This window comes from Grammomys surdaster, unplaced genomic scaffold (genome assembly GCF_004785775.1).
Source record: "Grammomys surdaster isolate TR1022 unplaced genomic scaffold, NIH_TR_1.0 137, whole genome shotgun sequence".
NCBI lineage: Eukaryota > Metazoa > Chordata > Mammalia > Rodentia > Muridae > Grammomys > Grammomys surdaster.
The window spans coordinates 9,876,905-9,897,352 of record NW_021604595.1 but is presented as its reverse complement, the minus strand read 5'-3'; the positions used below and the strand labels follow the sequence as shown (position 1 = coordinate 9,897,352).

At 41.2% G+C, this 20,448-nt stretch overlaps 1 protein-coding gene and 1 non-coding gene across 2 annotated transcripts in view; one reads left to right on the top strand and one right to left on the bottom strand.

The window, feature by feature from the left end:
- Window positions 1–20,448, bottom strand: part of Ofcc1 (orofacial cleft 1 candidate 1) — a 278,373-nt gene that overhangs the window by 219,463 nt on the left and 38,462 nt on the right. The window lies entirely within an intron of this gene.
- LOC114617694 lies at window positions 2,064–2,206 on the top strand. The gene has a single exon (XR_003710844.1). It is a non-coding gene; the product is annotated as a small nucleolar RNA SNORA48 (small nucleolar RNA).

The window sequence follows — 20,448 nt, the reverse complement described above, 5'->3', positions numbered from 1 at the left end:
CTGAATTGTGGGTGGGACCACTTCATTAAGCTGGGGCAAATGAAAAGGGAGAGTTGGCTGAGCCCTGGAAGTGTGTATGTACACATACTCTGCTTTTGACTGGATGTGACCAGCTGGTTCATGTACTTTGACTTCCCAGCTATGATGGACAATAACCTGGAACTCTAAGGTAAAGAAACTCTTTTCCCCATAAATTGTTATTTTAGGGCAATTGGAAATGAAGCTGGAACAACACATGAACATTCACCAGGGCTTACTGCTGCATAAATCTTCATTGGTTAAGCTACTGAAGTTTTCATTAGGCAGATTTTTAAATTTATCATACATCCTATTGTTGGGCTACCCCTCAACATGCATTCACTTCATGGAGAATAGATAGGTGTTTTCTCACCTGTTTCCCCAGGAGCCCCTGAGGCTAAGTATATTGCTTACTTGTGTGGTTTGAATTGCTCCTTGTAGGACCTTAGGCAAGTGATTTAGCATCACTGTCACTGAAGTCTCTTCCCTCACTGTGAGGGGACATTATCCATATTATAGCATGAGTAATGAATCCCCTAAGACATAAGTACTCAACTAGCTCATCACATTTGGTAAATAATAAATATCCACATCTAATTTAATTATGTATCATTATCATCACCGGTAATTCCCTGCTAACACCGGGTGATAGTGTTTTGTTGTTGTTTTTAATAACAATGTTTCAAATTACTATGTATTTTCATCCACTGAAGTGAGAAAAGTTGAGAAAGAAATAATGAATGAATGAATGAATGAATGAATGAATGAAGTTTTCCCAACTATCTATAATAGTTACCTAGCACACCATCACAGTAGGACACATTACAAGTTATGTTCACAGTTTGAGAGACGACAAACTGCTTGGGAAATAAACTTTCATTGACATTACTATAGGAATCTATAGCCTAGAAAAGAAAAGGAAAGAAAAAAGAAAAGAAAAAAATTTCTTCCCTTTGTGAAATTTATATTTCCTTAAGCAACAATTGGTCCTACAACTGTTCATTAGATTCTCAGCCATTCATTCAAAAGAGCTGGGATATTTTGTGTCCCAGAATGACCTTCACAGTGTACTTATAATGATCTAAGGCTCCTTGAAGACTTTACTTGAGTTATTTCTCTGATTATTTTGTTTTACTTTGAACATCTCACCATCCCTAGTTATAGATTTAAGAGAAATTAGCTTCTCCCACATCACACAACAGAGCAACTGGAGTCCAAATTCTCTTAAGTCCCCAGAGTCAGAGTACTCTCCTGTATGTGACACTTCAAACATCCTAACAACTCCCACAGGGGACAAGTGAATACAACCCAAATTGAGGATTTAATTATGAAAATATAAAAAAACTTACTTTAATATAGCTCTGCAAGTTACTTAAAACACTTGATGGCTCACCAACCTTGTACTCCTGGCCACTATGAGCAAATGCAGGTTCTGCTTCCTCTTCTGTACAAACATGGAGCTAGGGAGAAGTTAATCTTAATCAGAAGTACACAATTGGAACATGATGTAGTAAGATTCCAATGAAAGAGCACTAGTTTATAAATTGGTGAATATAATTCTTGTATTTTTATCACGTGGCAGAGAGCTCTTCTGTCTTGTTTGTATTTCTTAAAACAATAAAGTGAACTGTCTTTAGTTGTTTAAGGATAAAACACAAACTCATTCCCACAAGCTTTTCTGGGGTTTTATTTTGTTTTCTGGCTAGACTAGATTCTTAATAGAGGTAAAATTTTGAGAGTCATTTCCTAAATAGAAGCCCCTCCCCTTCAAAAACCAAGCCTAGAACATCCCTGCTTTGCCAGGTGATGGTGCATAGAGAATGGAGAAAAATGGAGGTGTTCACACTCATCCAGGAAAATGGACCACACAGAAACTAACATGATTTATGTGAATATATACTTCATTTAAAAAAACACAAAAACAAAGATAAAACAAAACAAACAAACGACAAAACAAAAACTGTTGAGCGATCCCTGAGCCTTGGGAGAGGGAGTATGATGTCCCATTTAGGACAGAGCATCCTGAAGTAAAAGGCGTAAGTGCCAGCCCTGGCAATGGACAAAGAGTCACCTTGTTGGTGGTGTTGCTCTCACATCAGTCAGGGGCAGAGAAGACGGCAGTCCTTTGTTCATCCTAGCTTGATGCTTGGCTTGGTGACCAAAACTGTTCTATGGCTGAGACTCATCAAATCAACTCCAGGCAGTGTAGCACAGGAGGAGGAAGACAGACTGCCTTGCACAAACCAAAGATGTTACCACGGGCCTGCCAGCTGTGTGGCCAGCTTGCAGTGGGAGCCACCTCAATGCGTGAGCATGTGGTGGTCAGATGGGGGAGAAAAGGAAGGGGAGGAGCTTGAGCATGATGAAGAGAGATGGAATTGGAGACTGGAGGGTGGAGAGGAGTAATGTGTTGTGAGTGGCCAGCCCTGTAACCAGGGGCCATGGCGAGGTCCCAGCTCAAGCTGCCATTGAAGGCCATGTCTGAGTCTGTGGCTATGCAGCAGCAGGGGTGGATATTGAGGTCAGTGGCTCATATTTAGACTAGAGAACATGGGGACATCCCTGATGGGATAGCTGTTGAGAGACCACATAGATGTTCAGGGGCTGTACAGAACTGTCCCCACCCCACCCCTGCCCCCAATGGTTGTGGGGCTTTCGAGACCTAGCCCCACCTCTTACTGGTGGCAGAATTGCAGAGAGCAGGCTCTGTGCCTCACACAGGCAGCACAGCGGAGCTGGCCCCTGGTAAAAAAGGGTGTGGATGAGCCGTTTCTAACAGTGTGAGTGTGGGAGAACTGACCCTGTCACTTATCTGCCATGGGGTGGCACCTGTGCAGAAGTGATGTCCCCTCAGTCCCCCCATTTCCCCACCCTCCCACTCTTGCCATCTCGAGCAGTTGGGAAAGCTGCCTACAGGGTCATGAGCACAGGAGAGCTAGCCCTGCCCCTCACCAGCTGCAGCACTTGGGGAAAACAGACCATTGTACCTTGACTAATCAGCACAGCAGAGCTGACCCTGGTGGTGGGGATTTGTTCAGGTAAGCTAGTGCCAAGGGCAAGAGCGAAGGCAAGGAAGAGCTGGCCCTGACACTCATCTTCCTTGAGGTGGCATGGGGGCAGGGTAATGCCTTCCCCTCTCACCCCTCACTCTCTGCAATGCTTAGGAGAGCTGGTCCCAGGATCATTCGAGCAGGAGAGGAGTCCCTGGCTCTCTCCAGTTGCAGCACAGTAGAGCGGGCTCTGTTGGCAGAGACACCAGTGAGCTAGCCCTCCTCCTCCCCTTTGCCACCTGCAGTAGTCAGAAAAGATAGTCCCAAGAGCATGGGCTAGGAGAACTAGCCCTTCCCCTCACCTGGGCAGCCCAGTGGAGCTGGCCCTAATGTCCCAAGTGAGCCAGCCCTGAGGGTGTGAGAGTCTGAGAGCTGGCCCAGTCTCTCACAGGTGCAGCCCTTGGAGAGTGGGCCCTGTGCCTTTCCTTGACTGGGCAGCATAGTTGAGCAGGCTCTGGAGGCATGGATGTGGGCAAGCTGCCCCAGGGCATGAGAGCAAGGAAGCTGACCCTACCTCCTGCCAATGGTGAAATTGAATTGTCTAGCTGGCCCAGCGCTGGAGAGTTTTCCCTGGTGGTACAGATAATGGAGAGCCAGTTGGCTGAACTGTTCAGCTACCACCCAGGCTTATAGATCCAGGGTTCTGAGTTGGCATACCCCAAAGCCTGTAACATCTTCAAATGTCTGGGACACATGCAAGGGCCAGTCCTGTTCATCCAAAGCTGAAGGATTTCCACGACACAGGGCAACAACAGGATACAGGGAGGAGTCCTGATAAGGATCTAATGTTAATGGTATCACAAAAGCCAAAGATCTCAAAGCAAACCAATGACTCACTGCAATGAATAATTGCAAGTGACGATGTGTGGACAGTGGGGTATACAGTAGGACACACTGTGACACACTGCAGCTTCCACGATGAGATGTTGTCTGTGTTTTGGTTTTTGTCTGTCTCTTTGCTTGGGTGTTTTTATTGGGGGGTTTGCAAAAGGGAAGGGTGGATATGGGGGGATGGGGAGATCAGCAGGGCTGAGGGGCACGAGGTGAAAATCGGAATCGGTAAATGTTTGTTTGTTTTAAAAAGCCAGAAGTTCTGGATAACTACCAAGAAACACTGATACAACTGTGCAATCACACATGTGATCTCACATCAATTGTGACAACATATACCAGACTCATGCAAGATCAAGGGATATAAAATCCCAGCATGGTGACAGGAGGTAGACACAAACTTATACCCTCTGGATGAATAGCTACTGGAGGTTGAGCTTGGGGATAAAGGCTTTTTTTTTTTTTTTTGATTTGATCACTGGTTGCAGAAGCACCCTTGATTGTGATTGCCTACATAAACAATCAAGAACATATTGGTAGCACAAATTCAACTTAAATTCAACTTGATGTGTGAAAAAAAGAAGAAAGAAGACACAAAGTGTGTGGGCAACTAAGGGATAGATACAGGAGAAGATAGAGGAGAGTTAATATTATCAAAATGAACTGCATAAAATTCTCAACGACTAATAATGTGTGTGTGTGTGTGTGTGTGTGTGTATTAGCTGAAGTTGACAAGATGGCTCATCAGGTAAAGGCACCTGCCAGCAAGCCTGAGATCCTGAGTTCAATCCCCAGACTCCATATGGTAGAAGAAGAGAACCAGGTCCCAGGAGCTGTCTGACTTATATTTTTTCCAATTTCCACCTGTTTCCTGTGGTAATCACTGCACACTGACTTCCATACATGCATTCTGGAATGTACACACACACACACACAAATAAATAAATAAATTTAATTAAAAGACTATTTAAAGTTTCCAAAGTTTTAACAATTACAGTTGGGTTCAAAAGTGCTAATCCAAAGTTCTTTCAAGGACTCAGAACAAACTTCTAGCTATGAGGGCTTATAAAATCAAATACACCTTATAAATTTCCAATATATAAGAACAGTATGAACATTTCAATTCCAAGAGAGAGGAAGAAACAAATAGCAGGAAAGACTCCACCAAAGAAATATTAAAGGTTGGTAAGGTGGACACATCCTTATGCCTGGCACCTCTAACTTACTGAGATTTCTACCAAAATTTAGGCTCACATCAGAGCCTCATGCACAGGAACTCAAACAGGGCAAAAACCTGGAGGCAGAAATTGATGCAGAGACCATGGAGGGGTGCTGCTTACTGGGTTGCTCATCATGGCTTGCTCAGCCTGCTTTCTTATAGCACCCAGGTCTACCAGACTAGAGATGGCACCACCCAGAATGGGCTGGGCCATCCCAGATCAATCATTTCTTAAGAAAATCCCCCATAGCTGGGTCTTATGGAGGCCTTTTCCCAATTAAGGTTTCCTTTTTTTTTTTTTTTTTTTCAAATGAATCTGGCTTGTGTCAAATTGACAAAAAAATAGCTAGGACACTATGCTCTGTACTGCCTGACTTCCCAGACCTTCGTTTGACCTAATAATACTTGATTTTTATATGCCTGCAAAATCAGAATCATGTGGACATACATGGAGGTTTGCTGGAACAGTTGCTATGTGCTTCCTGACCATTGATTTAGTAGATTCTGAGTATCTGAGTGACTGAATATGGAAGACACTTTCTTAGGAAGCCTGAAGGGAGCCTGAGAGCTCTCTTCAAAGCAAAGTCTTTCCAATGGGGTAAAACCTATGAACCCTAAAATGGGCAAGGTCCAGTCAATTCCTTGTATGTTCTATTGCCACAGTACAAAGCATTTGACTTCTTTTTAAATGAAGTTCCTGTCTTCAGGGGTAAAATAATAATAATAATAATAATAATAATAATAATAATAATAATAATAATAATAAAGAAACTCACTGTCTTTGGCTACAGCTTTATACTCAACAAACTGCAAAGTCACTCCTCCAGACAGCTTCTCATACTTTCTCTTTCCTCCCCCTTTCTATCCCAGAGGTGACAAGCTAGTCAGAAAGGCCAGCCTCTCCCTTCTTTTGTGCAGGTGGCAAGTTTTGATGTCTGTCTCCTAAAAGCCAATTCAGTTTGCACACCCATCACCTAAAAGCCAAGTTCTCTGCTGCAATGACAAATGAGCTTGTGAGGACTGACCTGCTCTTCCCAGAGTCTGATCATCTGACTATCCACTCCCAGAATACATATGTAGGACCACCAGCCTCAACACCCCTGTTAAATTTGAGGTGAGGGAACCATTCCATAGCTATGGAGTGTCACAAAAAAGGCAATGATTAAATAAATGTAGAAATTGTTTAAATACAAACAAACAAATAACAGATTAAAGCCAAGGGAAACTATCAAACTAGACCACTCTGTGGGTAGAAAGAAAGATTTATTGGGGATCAAACTACCAAGTCATTATCTCAGGGGAAGAAGGCAGAGAGAAGCAAAAATGGCAAAGCAGGCCAATTTTATAGGACAGCCAGTAGGCCAAGGGTGTTGAACTGATGCAGGCTGTTTGTTTAACAGAGAGCTAGATGCCCTTGTCCCAGGTAGTTGGTTTTGGGGCAGGTTAATGGAGGTTCCTGGTAAACAGAAACTTGCCTTTAGAGATTCCTAAAGAATGCTGAATTTAGCCTTCTGCCTACCCAATAACAATTCTGCCCTTAGCACTATCATTTGGGGGGCCCACTTTGAATCTATAAATTGTATAAACAAGGGGTAGGGGTAGAATGAATAACTGGACAAGAGAGGTAAATGCAGGAAAGGGGTAATCAGAGCAGTAGGGAGAATACTGACACAGAACAAGGAAGGATAGATTCGTTTTAGGATCAAGGGCTCCGATTTTTCTTTCAAGGTTCTTTGTTTTGCTTTTGCATTATTCATGTTTAACATTGTAATGAGCACCTTGAGTCGACATCATATGTGAGTTTTATACAGTGTTTTATATAATGTGTTAGTCAGACTTTCATTTAGGTTCACTGTTTCACTCTACCATGGAAAGATGTGGCAGACAGAAAAGCTCACACCACGACAACCAAGTAGCCTAAAGAAAATTTCCATGATCCCTTTCTAGTCCCTTTATTTCACCATCCCCTAGTCCAGGGGATGTTGCATCAACATTTGGGGTGCACAGGTCTTCCCCTGTAGTGAATCCTCTCTGGCAATGACATCACAGACAAACCCAGAGTTGTACTTCCTAATCTTGGAGATTCTCATCCTGCGATTCTTAACCGAGTTAGACTGGTTTCCCATAAAGCCATCTGCCAGGCACCACCTACCTCTTCCAAAGGGCCTTTCCACACGAACAGCTCTTCAGACTAACACCTCATCGTATGCAAGATGGCTGTGCCACGTGTATTAGCAGCAAGGCACTTTCCTAAAGAGAGTCATTGAAATGGAGACCTTCTATTCTCTGTACAAGGATCTGTGTTGTATCTGATTACCATCACTGGGACTGAATATCAGAGACTGAATGATTTATGAAGATCAAAGGTGTATCTGGTTTGCGATTCTACAGTTTTGGAAATTCAAGGTTAGGTAGCTGCATTGGATGAGCTGCTTCTTCGTGGTGCTGATGCAGAGTCCCTGCAGCACAGGACATCATTCGGTGAGACAGAATATCTCCTATACTACACCTCTGCTCTTCCTACAAACCCACAGTCTTGCTGCTGCTTCAAGCGCTTGCTATACAAGCATAAGGATCTAACTTCAGATTCCAACACCCGTGTTAAAAAAACAGGCAAGGCAGCTCACATCTATAATCCCAACACTGGCAGGAAGAGACTAGCGGGGGAGAGAGGAGTCCCAAATCTTGCTAGCTAGAGAGTCTAGACAAAGTATTGCACTCCAGGTTTAATGAGAGACTTTGTCTCAAGCACTAAAGTGAAGTTTCCTAGAGTAAGACACCTGCTGTCAGTGCTAGCCTCCACATACTAAGCTTTGGTGTGAACACCCACATGAACATGATCCCTTTGAATCAAGGCCACACCCTTATGGCCTCCTTAAACCTGAATTCCTTCCCTAAGGTTCCACTCACAGATACCATAGTTAGATTAGGTGTCCCAGTATTTAATATCTGACAGAGTGGGTTAAACTTCGAGCAGGTGTTTGGCGTAGTCTGCTTTCTAGTGACTCTGAAAGACAGAGAATTAAGGCTCCTTCTCATCAGGAACTAAACAAATCCTCAAAGCACCAGTTGGGGACAATTTGCATCCAACTCATCTTTGAAGGACAGTTTATTTGAAATATAGATTCTTGCTCTCATTTCAAATCAATCAAAGCCCACGCACCCTGCCCAGCCAGGGTGTTTCAGGTGTTACAATGCTTTAAACCTTCATTGCTACCTGCAAAAAAAGTATAATTAACTCAAGAAGAAAAATTTTCACCAATTCCACGGTCTGTGTCATGAACTGGAGGGTTCCTTGCTATCTTTTAAAACCTTATTTTAGTAAAAAGGGCCATTAGACTTCCTAATGAGGAACAGAACCTTCTACAGCCAGCCAATCCAGCCTTCTGTGAGAATGTTCCAACCAAGGTCCAGTTTGCTTGCTTGCAAGTGGTCTCCCTTTAATCTGAAGCTGCTCACACCTTTCAGACCCTAAATTCGCACACAGGTTCTTCAGCCCATGGACCACCATGCCTCCTGTCCCAAATATGAAGATCTCTACCCACTACAGTTGAGACATTTGTTTGTGATCTTATCCTGCTCAAAAAGAAAAACAAAAGAATTCAAAGAAACCAAAACTGAGTTCACTAAGTTCACTACAGAACTTCAAAGTACAGTCTCCATGTACACCGCGTAAGTATGGAGTAGCCGGGCACTGCTGAGGCTGATTTGGTTCAACAGAAGTCGGATTCCTTCTGCTTTTCTCTCCTTCCTTAGCTCCTCCTATAAGGCATTAGGTTAGGCATTAGCTTACCAAGGCTTTGCTTAATAGGGCACAAACAAGGCTTTAACCCATGGTCTGCCACAACTTCATTTTCCTGTATAGACTTCTCACCCCCCCCCAAAAAAAAAAGAAAAGAAAAAGTGTTCTAGGAGATTGCTATTAGAATCACTTGCTCTGCCTGGGGGCTAATTACTCTATTTGGTTCATTTTTTGAAAATATTATGTTACATCCAAAGGCAAGAAATTGATGGTGGCTTGTTCCAGGTTTGCTTATGTAATTTCTGAGAGATTAAATTAGTTAATCAGAAATTATGTGGGCTAAAATAGATCTGTCGGTTTCTAAATCTACAGTAGAAAATTGCTTTTTTAAAAAATAATTTGAATGGTGAGTTGTTTAAATATTTTTTTAGTCTATTTGCTCAATTATGAGACTGGAGTTTTAACAGTGCTATTGGAAAGCAATGAACAACGAACAAAGCCACAGAGAATAGAAGGCAAGCACCCATGTGTGACCTCCTAGAGATGAGCTGATAGCGAGCGTGCATACTCATCAAGGAGTAGGCACAGGGACCCCTCAGGAGGTAAGGTGGAAGGGATGCCTAGGGATTCTTGGTGAGGAGAAAATAAAAGAACATCTCAACTTCCATTCCTTCTTCTGAATCATAGACACATCATGCCTACCTTGTGTGTATTTATAAAAGTGAGAGGAAACTTGAAAAATTCTAACTGGATGCTAGGCACAGCTTCATTCTCCATACACTGAAACTCTAATTTAGTATTCTTGATCTCTGGTCTAGCTAGTTAGCAAGCAGTTACACCAGCCTGGTAGGGGGTAGTAGGGAGTGAATAGGAATCTCTGGGCTCAGGAAGACAGCACCACTATGGAATGACTTTCTCTATATTTAGAAAATGGCTAATGGTTATATTTCTGTATTTACAGGCAACAATAAAATTCACTCATTATATCACCTCTGTGCACAAGAGGGTAGGGGCAGTGGGAGGGGGAATACAAATGCCATAGTATGTATCTGGAGGCCAGAAGACAATTTGAAGGGATGGGTTCTCTCCTTCTGCTATGTGGGTTCTGGAAATCAGATTCAAGTTATCGGGCTCAGGGGCAAGCCCCTTTACACTGAGCCATCTACATATATATATTCTCCAAAAGCTAGGGATGGAGCAATTACAAGAGTGATTTTCAGCTCTTGATGCATGTTGGTGCTTCTTTTAAAACTGTGGGTGCCCAGACCCACTTCCCCTCCACTACCCTGGACTGTTTCATTTCACACCAGGTTGTTCTGCATTGTGGGAAGCCCCGGTGTGAGAGATCTAAACTGACAGACCATGGTAGTGCAGGGCTGGGGTCTCAGCGTCAGAGAGCCTGAGGCAAGATGAAATGGCAAGTGTCTCCCCAGCTCAGAAACACCAACAGAAAGCATAAATACATGAAAATATATGAAAGAAAAAAATTACAAAATGAAATTACTATATAGCTATTGTCTAACTTTAGTAATGGCTAGTTATTGCTATATAAATATTCATATACATTTATAATTTACACACTTATACATATAAATGCAAGGCTGAAAAGCTTAACCAGCAGACATTTGACATTTCACTCTTAATTAGCTCAGTGTTTATCTCTCAAAAAGACATTTTCTTCATGATACAAAAATCATTATCACTCTACAAAAATTGGTACTGACTTTTTTTGTATTTTTTATTGGATGTTTTATTTACATTTCAGATGTTATTCCCTTTCCCAGTTTCCCCTCTACAAACCCCCATCCCATCCCTCCCCACCCCACTTCTATGAGGGTGTTCCCCACCTACCCACCCACTCCCACCTTACCCACCATCCTGACATTCCCCTACACTGGGATATCAATCCTTCATAAGACCAAGGGCCTCTCCTCCCATTGATGCCAAATAAGGCTATTCTCTGCTATATATGCAGCTGGAGCCATGGGTCACTCCATGTGTACTCTTTGGTTGATGGTTTAGTCCCAGGGAGCTCTGGGGAGTCTGGTTGGTTGATATTGTTGTTCTTCTTATGGGGTTGCAAACCCCTTCAGCTCCTTCAGTCCTTTCCCTAACTCCTCCATTGAGGTCCCTGTGCTCAGTCTGATGGATGGCTGTGAGCGTCCTCTATTTTTGTCAGGCTCTGGCACAGCCTCTCAGGGGACAGCTCTACCAGATGCCTGTCAGCAAGCACTTCTTGGCATCAGCAATAGTATCTGAGTTTTGTGGCTGCAGATGGGATGGATCCCCAGGTGGGGCAGTCTCTGGATGGCCTTTCCTTCAGTCTCTGTTCCACTCTTTGACTTTTTTTTTTTAAACAAACTTACTGTTTGGGTTTTTTTGTTTTTATTTGTTTTTCACTTTCAGAGGGGCTTTTTTTCAGATGGGGTCTTATTACTTCAGGTTGTCCTTGAACTCACTACGAAGCCAAAAATATCCTTGAACTGTTGACTTCTTTCTCTGCCTCCCAGGAGTTGAGATTAGTCACCACACCCAGCTACATAGTGACTTTTTATTGCAATTTCAGGTTGACAGAGAAACTGAGCAGAAACTAGAGGTCCATAAAAAAACATTCCCACATAGTCCACGCTGGCCCTGTCCCAGGGGCCAAACACCCAGCCTCCTCCACTGTCAACACCTGCAAGCAGTGTCACACATTAGTAAGAAGTGATGACACAGACATGTAGGCATCACGCCAAGGCCACTGCTTACATGAAGTTTACTCTGGATGCTGTATAGTCTCCAGGTTTGGACCAATGTATCTGACAATAGAAGGACATACAGTGTAATTTCCTAGCCTTAAACAGTCCTCTCTGCTCCCTCATTCCCTGTTCCCTGACCTCAAACACTGACAGCCATTGATCTTTCCACCATCCCCATAGATACTGTTTTGTAGAAGGCCAAACAGTTAGAATCACAACGACATAGCTTTTCCTGATTGATATCTACTTCTCACTTAATAAGAAGCATGCTGGGGTCTTCATGGGATCAGGTGGCTTTGAAACCCTCATTTCTTTTTAGTGCTAAGGAATGTTCCATTGTCTGAATGTACCAGGGTGTATCCATCCACCTCTTGAGGAACACCTTAATTGCTTCTGAGGTTTGCAATTAGGAATACAGCTAGCTGCTTCTGGATTAGGAAATGGCCACTTGTGAGGTATATAGATACACACACACACACACACACACACACACACATATATATATTGTGAGTGTGTGTGTGTGTGTGTGTGTGTGTGTGTATGGTGAGATTTTTGCATGAACATAATCTTTTTATGCCATAACATGTCAAGGGTTTCTGTGAACACTGGAGAAGTTATTATGCATGAAGTACTTAATATCCAGGGCTCAGTAAGGGCGACAGAGTGTAAGCCATGATTATGAGACAGGAAAAGGTCTTGAGTTTAGTGTGTACATGAATTTCCTGGAGGGTTTGCATTAAATTATACACTTTAAGGTTCTCGTCGCAGTGATTATGAGATGTTGTCTGTATTTGTACTCAGGAGTATACACTTTAATTAGCACCTCAGGTGTCCCAAGAGAGGGTGATGAGCCATATTTGAAAAGAGCAGCAATGTTGGATTTCATCTGAGGAGTCCCAGAGATAATGATATGAGAAGCATGACGTATAGAAAACAAAATAGACATTATAAAGGAGGTAAACAGCCAGTCAAAGAACAAGGGAGTCAGTCTTGAAGGGCTGCTATGAAGAAAACGGTTATACATTAAGAACTGGGAAGTGGAGACACTGATATAAAATGTCAATTTCCTTGTTTGTGTGCCTGTAGGTGTGTGGGGTGTACGTGTGTGTGTGTGATGTATGTGGGTGGTGTGTGAGTGCGGTGTATGTATGTATTCTGTGGGGTGTATGTGTGTGGGGTATGTATTTCCATGTATGTGTAGATGTGTGAATGTGTGTGTGTGTGTGATGTATGCATGTATATGAGGGCTGTGTGTTTGAGATTTGTGTGTGTTTGTGTGTGTGTGTGTGTGTGTGCACCCTTCCCTACATTCACACAAACTAGGTAATTCCTGTTCTTATTCCCCTCCACAGGAGCCCCCAAGGCTTAAGCCTTTGAAATTTTAAGTGCCCATAACACAGAAAAGTCATGTAGAGTAATGATGTGAAGAAAAAGATTTGTGCCAATAATTCATGAGTTGCTTCTTTGCAGACTCATTTGGCAGACAGATGTGATCTGCTGTCTCCTTCAAAGTTTTGAGCCAGTGTATTGCTGGTGGAGCACGGTGCTCTGAATCTGCAGTCGTTTACATTGCATGATGCTCACCCCGAGTCCAGAAGATTTCCATCACCTTGAACATTCATCATATCTTTGCATGAGAGCATGCTAAGTTCTCAGACTTAACTACTTAGAAACAATAATCCATGATTTATTTTGTCCTATGTATCGCTTAACTGGAAATAAGTTGGACTTTGAAAAGAAATTAAAAGTTTATATTCCTAACCTCCATTCATATAAAAACTGGAGTAGAGTATGTCTGTATCATATCCTTCAAAATCAGTGGATAGTGAAGTGCTTACACCTAGACGACTAAACAAATTTTATATACATACACACACACATTATTTATCTATATATATCATATATTTATGTGTTGTATAATAATATATGCTTATATATTATTATATTATAGATTTATATGTAATATAATGTATTATATATTTTGTATATTATAAATATGTATAGTTATATATAATTATATAACATAATATACACAAGTCTTTATTATTTATGTTATTTATTCTATTTTTTTTATTTTAGGGGGGTATCTGTGTGTGTGTGTGTGTGTGTGTGTGTGTGTGTGTGTGTGTGTATGATGTATACATGTGTCCCTGTGAGGATGTATGCATGCAGGTGGACACCCTGGGTTCATTTTAATGTCTTCTTCCTCCATTGCTTTCCACTGTAGTTTTTGAGAGAAGATCTCTCACTGATCAAGGTGCTCACTGATGTGGGTAGACTGCCTGAGCAGTAATCACCAGAGGTCTGCCTGACTCTGCCTCCCCGGAACTGAGGTTACACATGCACACTGCCGGGCCCATCCTTCTGTCTGTCTGTCTGTCTGTCTGTCTGTCTGTCTGTCTGTCTGTTTGTTCTGTAGTGCATCCTGAGAATCCATACTCAGTTCCCATGTTTTATAGGGCAAGGACTTTAGAGACTGAATCACCTTGCCCGTTTTTTAAACAGTCTTCATGGGGAGTTGAAGACAGCTCTCCAACATGAAATAGAACAAATAAATCAGAATAAGAGCTAAATGAAGATCATTTATTTCCAAGTGACGCTGCTCACAGCTCCTCGCCAGCATCTCAGAAGCTATTGGTTTCTGGTGAGCACAGCTTATCTTTGCTCTAATTATCTGGTTCATGTGTCATAACCCTGATTCTGCCCAACCCTGAGTGACCTTGGCATAGTTTCTTGAAAATACCTCAGTTTCTCTATTCGCCGAACGAGAGTAGTCATTCTTGACACCTTTATATTTTGCCTAGGTCTTTCAAAACTTAATGAGCCATGAAGGCTCTGAGCTCTACTGATCAAAATCATGATGGGACTACAAAGAGATATTTTTATTTACTAACGGCACATTTTTTATTGTACAGCTAATGAGCACTGCACCGTGCTCCGCAATAACTCACTCAAGAAGAAAGGCAAAACCACAACAAACCAGGAGGGAGATGTGAAGAAAGCTGTCTCTCTCTGTATTCAGAAATAATTCTTGTTAATATTAATTAATGTTATATAGACACTGTGGAAGCAAGGCTTTCTGGAATAAGAGTATCTTATGGAGGAGACTCCTTTGCACATAACCTCAATGTCCTGTGTCTAAAGGTTCGTGTATCCTGAGAATTTTCCTTGAGGTCATATACTGTAAATGAAATTAACATGGCAGCACTCTCAGTGAATTGGTCATGCAGCCAAAACGTGGACATTAAGATAATGTTTCTAAAAACCTACTTTTTTTGTTTGGTAGTTCACATGGAGTTTCACTACTCGCTCTTGCATACATGTATACATGTAAATTTCATCTCACTGGGCTCTGGGACTGAGGGAATCGAAATTTTTCTCTAGAGAAACTGAAAGACAAATCATCAATGTTGCTGGAGCTTTACAACATTGAATCTCAGTTTATTCTTGATCCCATTTCAAATTCCTGTCTTTTGCACCATTGGAGAATGTCTGACACATTACACACTCAAAATGCGCCATCTTAATAGCCACAAAGGTTCACATTCAGTAAGCGTTTGGAAAGACTTTACTTCTTCCAAATTGATCAATGGTACAGGATCAGCATGAAACAAATAAGGCTTCAGATGACTGGAGAAGAGTTTATAAATATTTAGCAATAAAATGAGGAGTTTTATTTTACTTTGTTTCTCCTCAAAAGTGCATGTCAAAATCTCCCAGGAAGACAGAGAAGCACTTTATTGCCTCTGAGAGCAAAAAGGACAAGCTCTCAGGGCCTGGCCATCCCCCCCACCTCTCAGCAGCTCCTCAGCCCCAGGCCTCTGTCCTGTCCAAAGCTTTAGCCTAAAATAAACGAAGCACTCAGCCACAAGAAGCACTTGAGCTAAAACACTTGTAAAATAAGTACACTTCCCAGTACTCACGGTAAATGAATTTTTCATGACCTAAGATCTATGTAGAAAAGTTGCATGAAAATCTAGTATTTTCAACAAAGAATGTTATGGACTGACCTGGGCACTCGCATAATTCATTTGTTGAAGATGACGCTTTTGTCAGATTATTAGGTTTGGATGAAGCCATGAGGCTGAATTCTTTGGATAGAATTAATGGCTTTATGGGAAGAGGAACCAGAGGGCTGGGTCTCTGTCTCTCTGCTCATCATAGGAGAGCACAGAGTGGAAGGAGCTGTCTACTCACCAGGAAGAGACCCTTACAGAAACTGCCCACACTGGCACTCTGATCTCAAACTTCCAGTCTCCAGAACTGTATTTGGAACCCTTTAGGCTATGGAATTTTTGTTACTACAGCCCAAGTTGCTACTTAAGAAAAGCAATTCTGCCAACAACTGTAACAGCAAAAGAAAGACCAGTGGGTGACTCTATTTAAACTTGACAAAGAAAAGTCTACCTGGATTCATGACCTTGATAGCTTATTGGGTTTTTTTTTTCAGTATGTTGTGTACCAAGCACTTACTCAATACATATCCAAGAATTAGCTACTGAATTCTAGATTGTTGTTGGAGAAAACTAGACACACTCGCAGAAACAGATTGAAGTTTTAACATTAAGGAAAACACAGAGTGAAAAGGAGGTTTGACAGAGAAACTAAGACAACATTTCAGAAAAAGAATCACCTGAGATTGGATTTCCAGCAGAAAAGGATAGACTTAAGGACTCAGGCATTAGGGACAGGGAATGTGGGGTTTGTTTTGTTTTATTTTAATGTGTGGTATCTATTTTGAGAATAGTAGGATTTTTTTTCTAGAATGGGAAAATGCGTGTAAGCTAAGTAAAGGGGGGCTATATAAGTTTATTAAATGAAATGTTTTTCTTAGTAAATAAAGGAATTGTATAAGCGTGATGGAGGAATGAAGGTTCTCCAGCTGTACACCTCACCTCTACCTCACAGAAATCCAGCTAGCAGTGATCCATAGGCAAAAGCAACAATATGAATACTCCTGAAATAGGTGGCGAGGTTAAGTCACCCGCATAGACTACAGTATGAGAACATATATGATTGGACAGATAGAGGGCTGTGCTCTTGATGCTGTCCTCCCCAGTTTAGCAGAGAATTGTCCTGGAGTCATGGTTTCTACAGTGGGAAAACAAAGGTTGGAGACGAACCTTAAGGTTCCCCATCTTCCCAGGGCCTTTACAAAGAGCCTCAATCCTGTCATCCCACAGAAAATGTTGAGGCTGACAAGACTATGATGTAACTCTGCCCACTACTCAAACTCCTTCAAAAATTCTGAAAACGGAGGGAAAAATTCCAATTTCATTTTAGGAGGTGCTCACTGGTAACAAAGCCAAAGAGATTATAAGGAAAGAAAATTATAAAACAATATCAATACAAAATTCCTCAATACGATATCACAAATGCAACTGAAGAACATATGAAAAGAGTCTTTTACCATGACCAATTAGAACTGATTCCTGTGATGCAATCATGTGTCGACATAGACAAAACAATATTTTCTATACTGTTTGTAAAAAAATATATACGATACAATTTTATAACCATCTCAATAGATACTCCCAGAAGTCATCCTTAAAAAGCCAAAACTATTTCACAACAAAAAGCTCTCCACATGTTAAATACCAAAAAGGTAATATATGACAACCTCCTACTTAGCATTAAGGACAAGATAATAAGTAATAAGTTCTTGTTACTTTTTTCCACTTAGAATTTCCACTGGCAATCCTAGCCAGATACAGAGAAATAAGGACCAGTGGAAAGAGTATTTCTATTTGATGAAGACTTTCTCCTGCATAGAAAATAATAAAAGCAGGCAAAACTCTTAGAAATGATAGCTTATTTTAATGAAATTTCCCAATATAGAACCAACATATAAAAAATCAGTGATTTTCTACATGCTAACAAAAGACCACCTAAAAAGCAAATTAGGAAAAAATAGCTTCATTTATAATGACACAGAAATAGTTAGTTGAGGGTAAACATTTTTTAAAAAGTTCTGCATTCTAAACACTCTAAAGTGCTAAGAATTAAAAAAAAAATCAATGGAAAGTTAGACCATGCCAATGCACTGGAATAACTATCATTGTGAAATTATCCATACTGCTCAAAGAAGTCCATAGATTCATGTGATCTCAAACAAAATTCCAATGGTGTTTTCCACAGAAATAGAAAATTCTAATGCTTGTGTGTAAATGACCAAACTAACTTTGAGCACAAAGAACCAATTTAGTCACCACGGTTTCTGGTTTCAAGACCTAGTATAGAAGGATCATACTCCTGACACAATCTAATAAAACAAATGCACTGGCCAAGGGAATGAGCTATGAATCCAAGAAGTAACCCTGCATTTATAACCCATAATATGGCAAAAGTACCAGGAAACGCAGAGGGTGAGGATATCCCTTAAGTCAGTGGTCTTGGGAAATGGGATAACCATATTCAGAAGCACAAAATTCTATCATTATCTGATAGCATATCTGAAAATCAATCCCAAATGAATCAAGACTTAATGAAAGAAATGAAACTAAAACTTCCAGGAGATGCAAGTGTCCCCCCAGCTCCCTCTTGTTACTTAGTTTCTTTGGGTGTATGGATTGTAGCATGGTTATCCTGTGCTTTACGGCTAATATCTACTTATAAGTGAGTATGTTTGTCTTTCTGAGTCTTTGTTACCTCACTAAGGATGACCTTTTCTAGTTCCAACCATTTGCCTACACATTTCATCATGTCTTTGTGTTTAATAGCTGAGTAGTCCATGCTGTCAATATACCACATTTTCTTTATTCATTCTTTGGTCGAGGGACATCTAAATTGTTTCCAGTTCTGGCTGTTATGAAAAAAGCTGCTGTGAATGTAGTTGAGCAAGTGTCTTTGTGCTATGGTGGGGCATCTTTTGGGAGCCAGGAGTGGTGTAGCTGGGTCTTGAGGTAGCTATACTACCAACTGTCTGAAAAACCACCAAACTGATATCCAAAGTGGCTCTTCCTCCAGCAGTGGAGGAGTGTTCCCCTTGCTCCACATCTTTGCCAGCATGAGCTGTCACTTGTGCTGTTGATCTTAACCTCAATAGGAGATGAACCTAGTCTTACTGCAACTCGACATGCCAAGGCTGGTTGATGTTCCTGGGAGGCCTTCCCTTTTCTGAGAAGAAACGAAGGAGAGCTGGAGGGGGCGAGAGGTGAAAGAGAAGGACTGGGGAGAAAAGAGGGAGGAGAAGCTGAATGTAAAGTAAATCAATAACTTAATTAATAAAAAACTAATTCCAGAAGAAAGAATCTTAAGGAAGATCTGTTTCACTAGTCTCAGCACTGATTTTTCCCCATGTGACTTTAAAAGTATAAACATCAAAGGCAAAGCTGATGAAGATTTCATGCAACTTAAAAACCTCTGCATAAAAAACAAAACAATGAATGGAAGATGCAACTTACAGATTCAGAGAAACCATTTGTAAACCACACACTTGACAAAGGGTTAATATTCGAAATGTCCATATTCACTTAATACCTTAACATTGTAAAAGCAAGTGATCCAGTCTAAAACTAAGCAAGGGAATCTCAAAAGACATTTATCGAAGGAAGACTGTGTGTGTGTGTGTGTGTGTGTGTGTGTGTGTGTGTGTGTGTGTACAGGAAACACTTGGTATCACTAAATCAATAAGTGGTCTCCCTTCTGGGAGGCTCCCATTTATAAGGATGAAAAACAACAAATGCTGAAAAGGGTGCAGCTACGGTATAGATGAGAATGTACTGGGAGAGAAAGAGAGAGAGCTAAAAAATGAAACTTCCATATGACCCAATGTCCTGTAGCCCCATTCCCAATAACTAAAACATGAAAGTAGTCACCATGTCCATCAGTGGTAAAATGGATAAAGAGAGTGTGCCACAATATATACTAGTAAAAAGCTTCTCAGCCTAAGAATGGGAAAATCTGCTTGGGACAACATGAAGAAGGTTAGAGTAAGTGAAGGAAACCAGACCGAGGGGCAGAGGATAGAAAGACGCTCACCTCTATTACAATAAATAAGTTTGCTTCTACTTCTCACCTGGCTCCCAGATTCTGTGTTGTTGGTTCTACGCCTTCTTACCCTCTACTGGCAAGTACAGTCCTGAGGGGCCAAGGGCTAGGGTAACACAATATATTGTGCAGCAAAGCAACTATAATTAATAATAGTTCATTGGATAACCTAAGAATAAATTCCAAATGCATCATCATAAAGATTAGTAAACAGGAGAAAATCAAGATAATTAATTTGATTTAATCATACATACAGTACACATATATGGGGTAATATCACATTCTTCTCAAAAAATGTACACAACTATGGTCAATTCAAAATAATATGATTTTTTAAAGTTTTAAAAAATAATAATTTTTTTTCTTGACCATTTTTTATAGCTTAGCTGCTAGAAATGCCACTGGATCTTTGACCTTTTATAAGCATGTCTTAAGTTTTGTTTTCCTTGGTCTGCAGTAATAAGTTTTACTTGGCAGGGTGACTGGTTTATGGGATGCCCAAGGAAGGAGGAAGAATTGTCTAGGAAGATCTGTGAGGGTATTTGCAGAAAAGCTTCACATCGAAATTGGAGCCAAGCAGGAAGTCTCTGAGCTCACTAGGGTAGGCTGATAGCATCTAATCTACTGAGGGCGAAAGCACAACATAAAGGAAGAGAGAGCAATTTCACTCTCAGTTAGAGCTAAGACATTCATAGTGCTGTCAGCCATGAGAACTCCTGTTTGCACTTTGAACCTCAATGTATACCACTGACCCTCCCGATCCCCCTGGCTCTCAAGTCTTTGAACGAGATTCGGGATTGACAACATCAGCCCCACTGATGCAATGCAACCTGCAGATACCTCTGTGTCTATGACTTT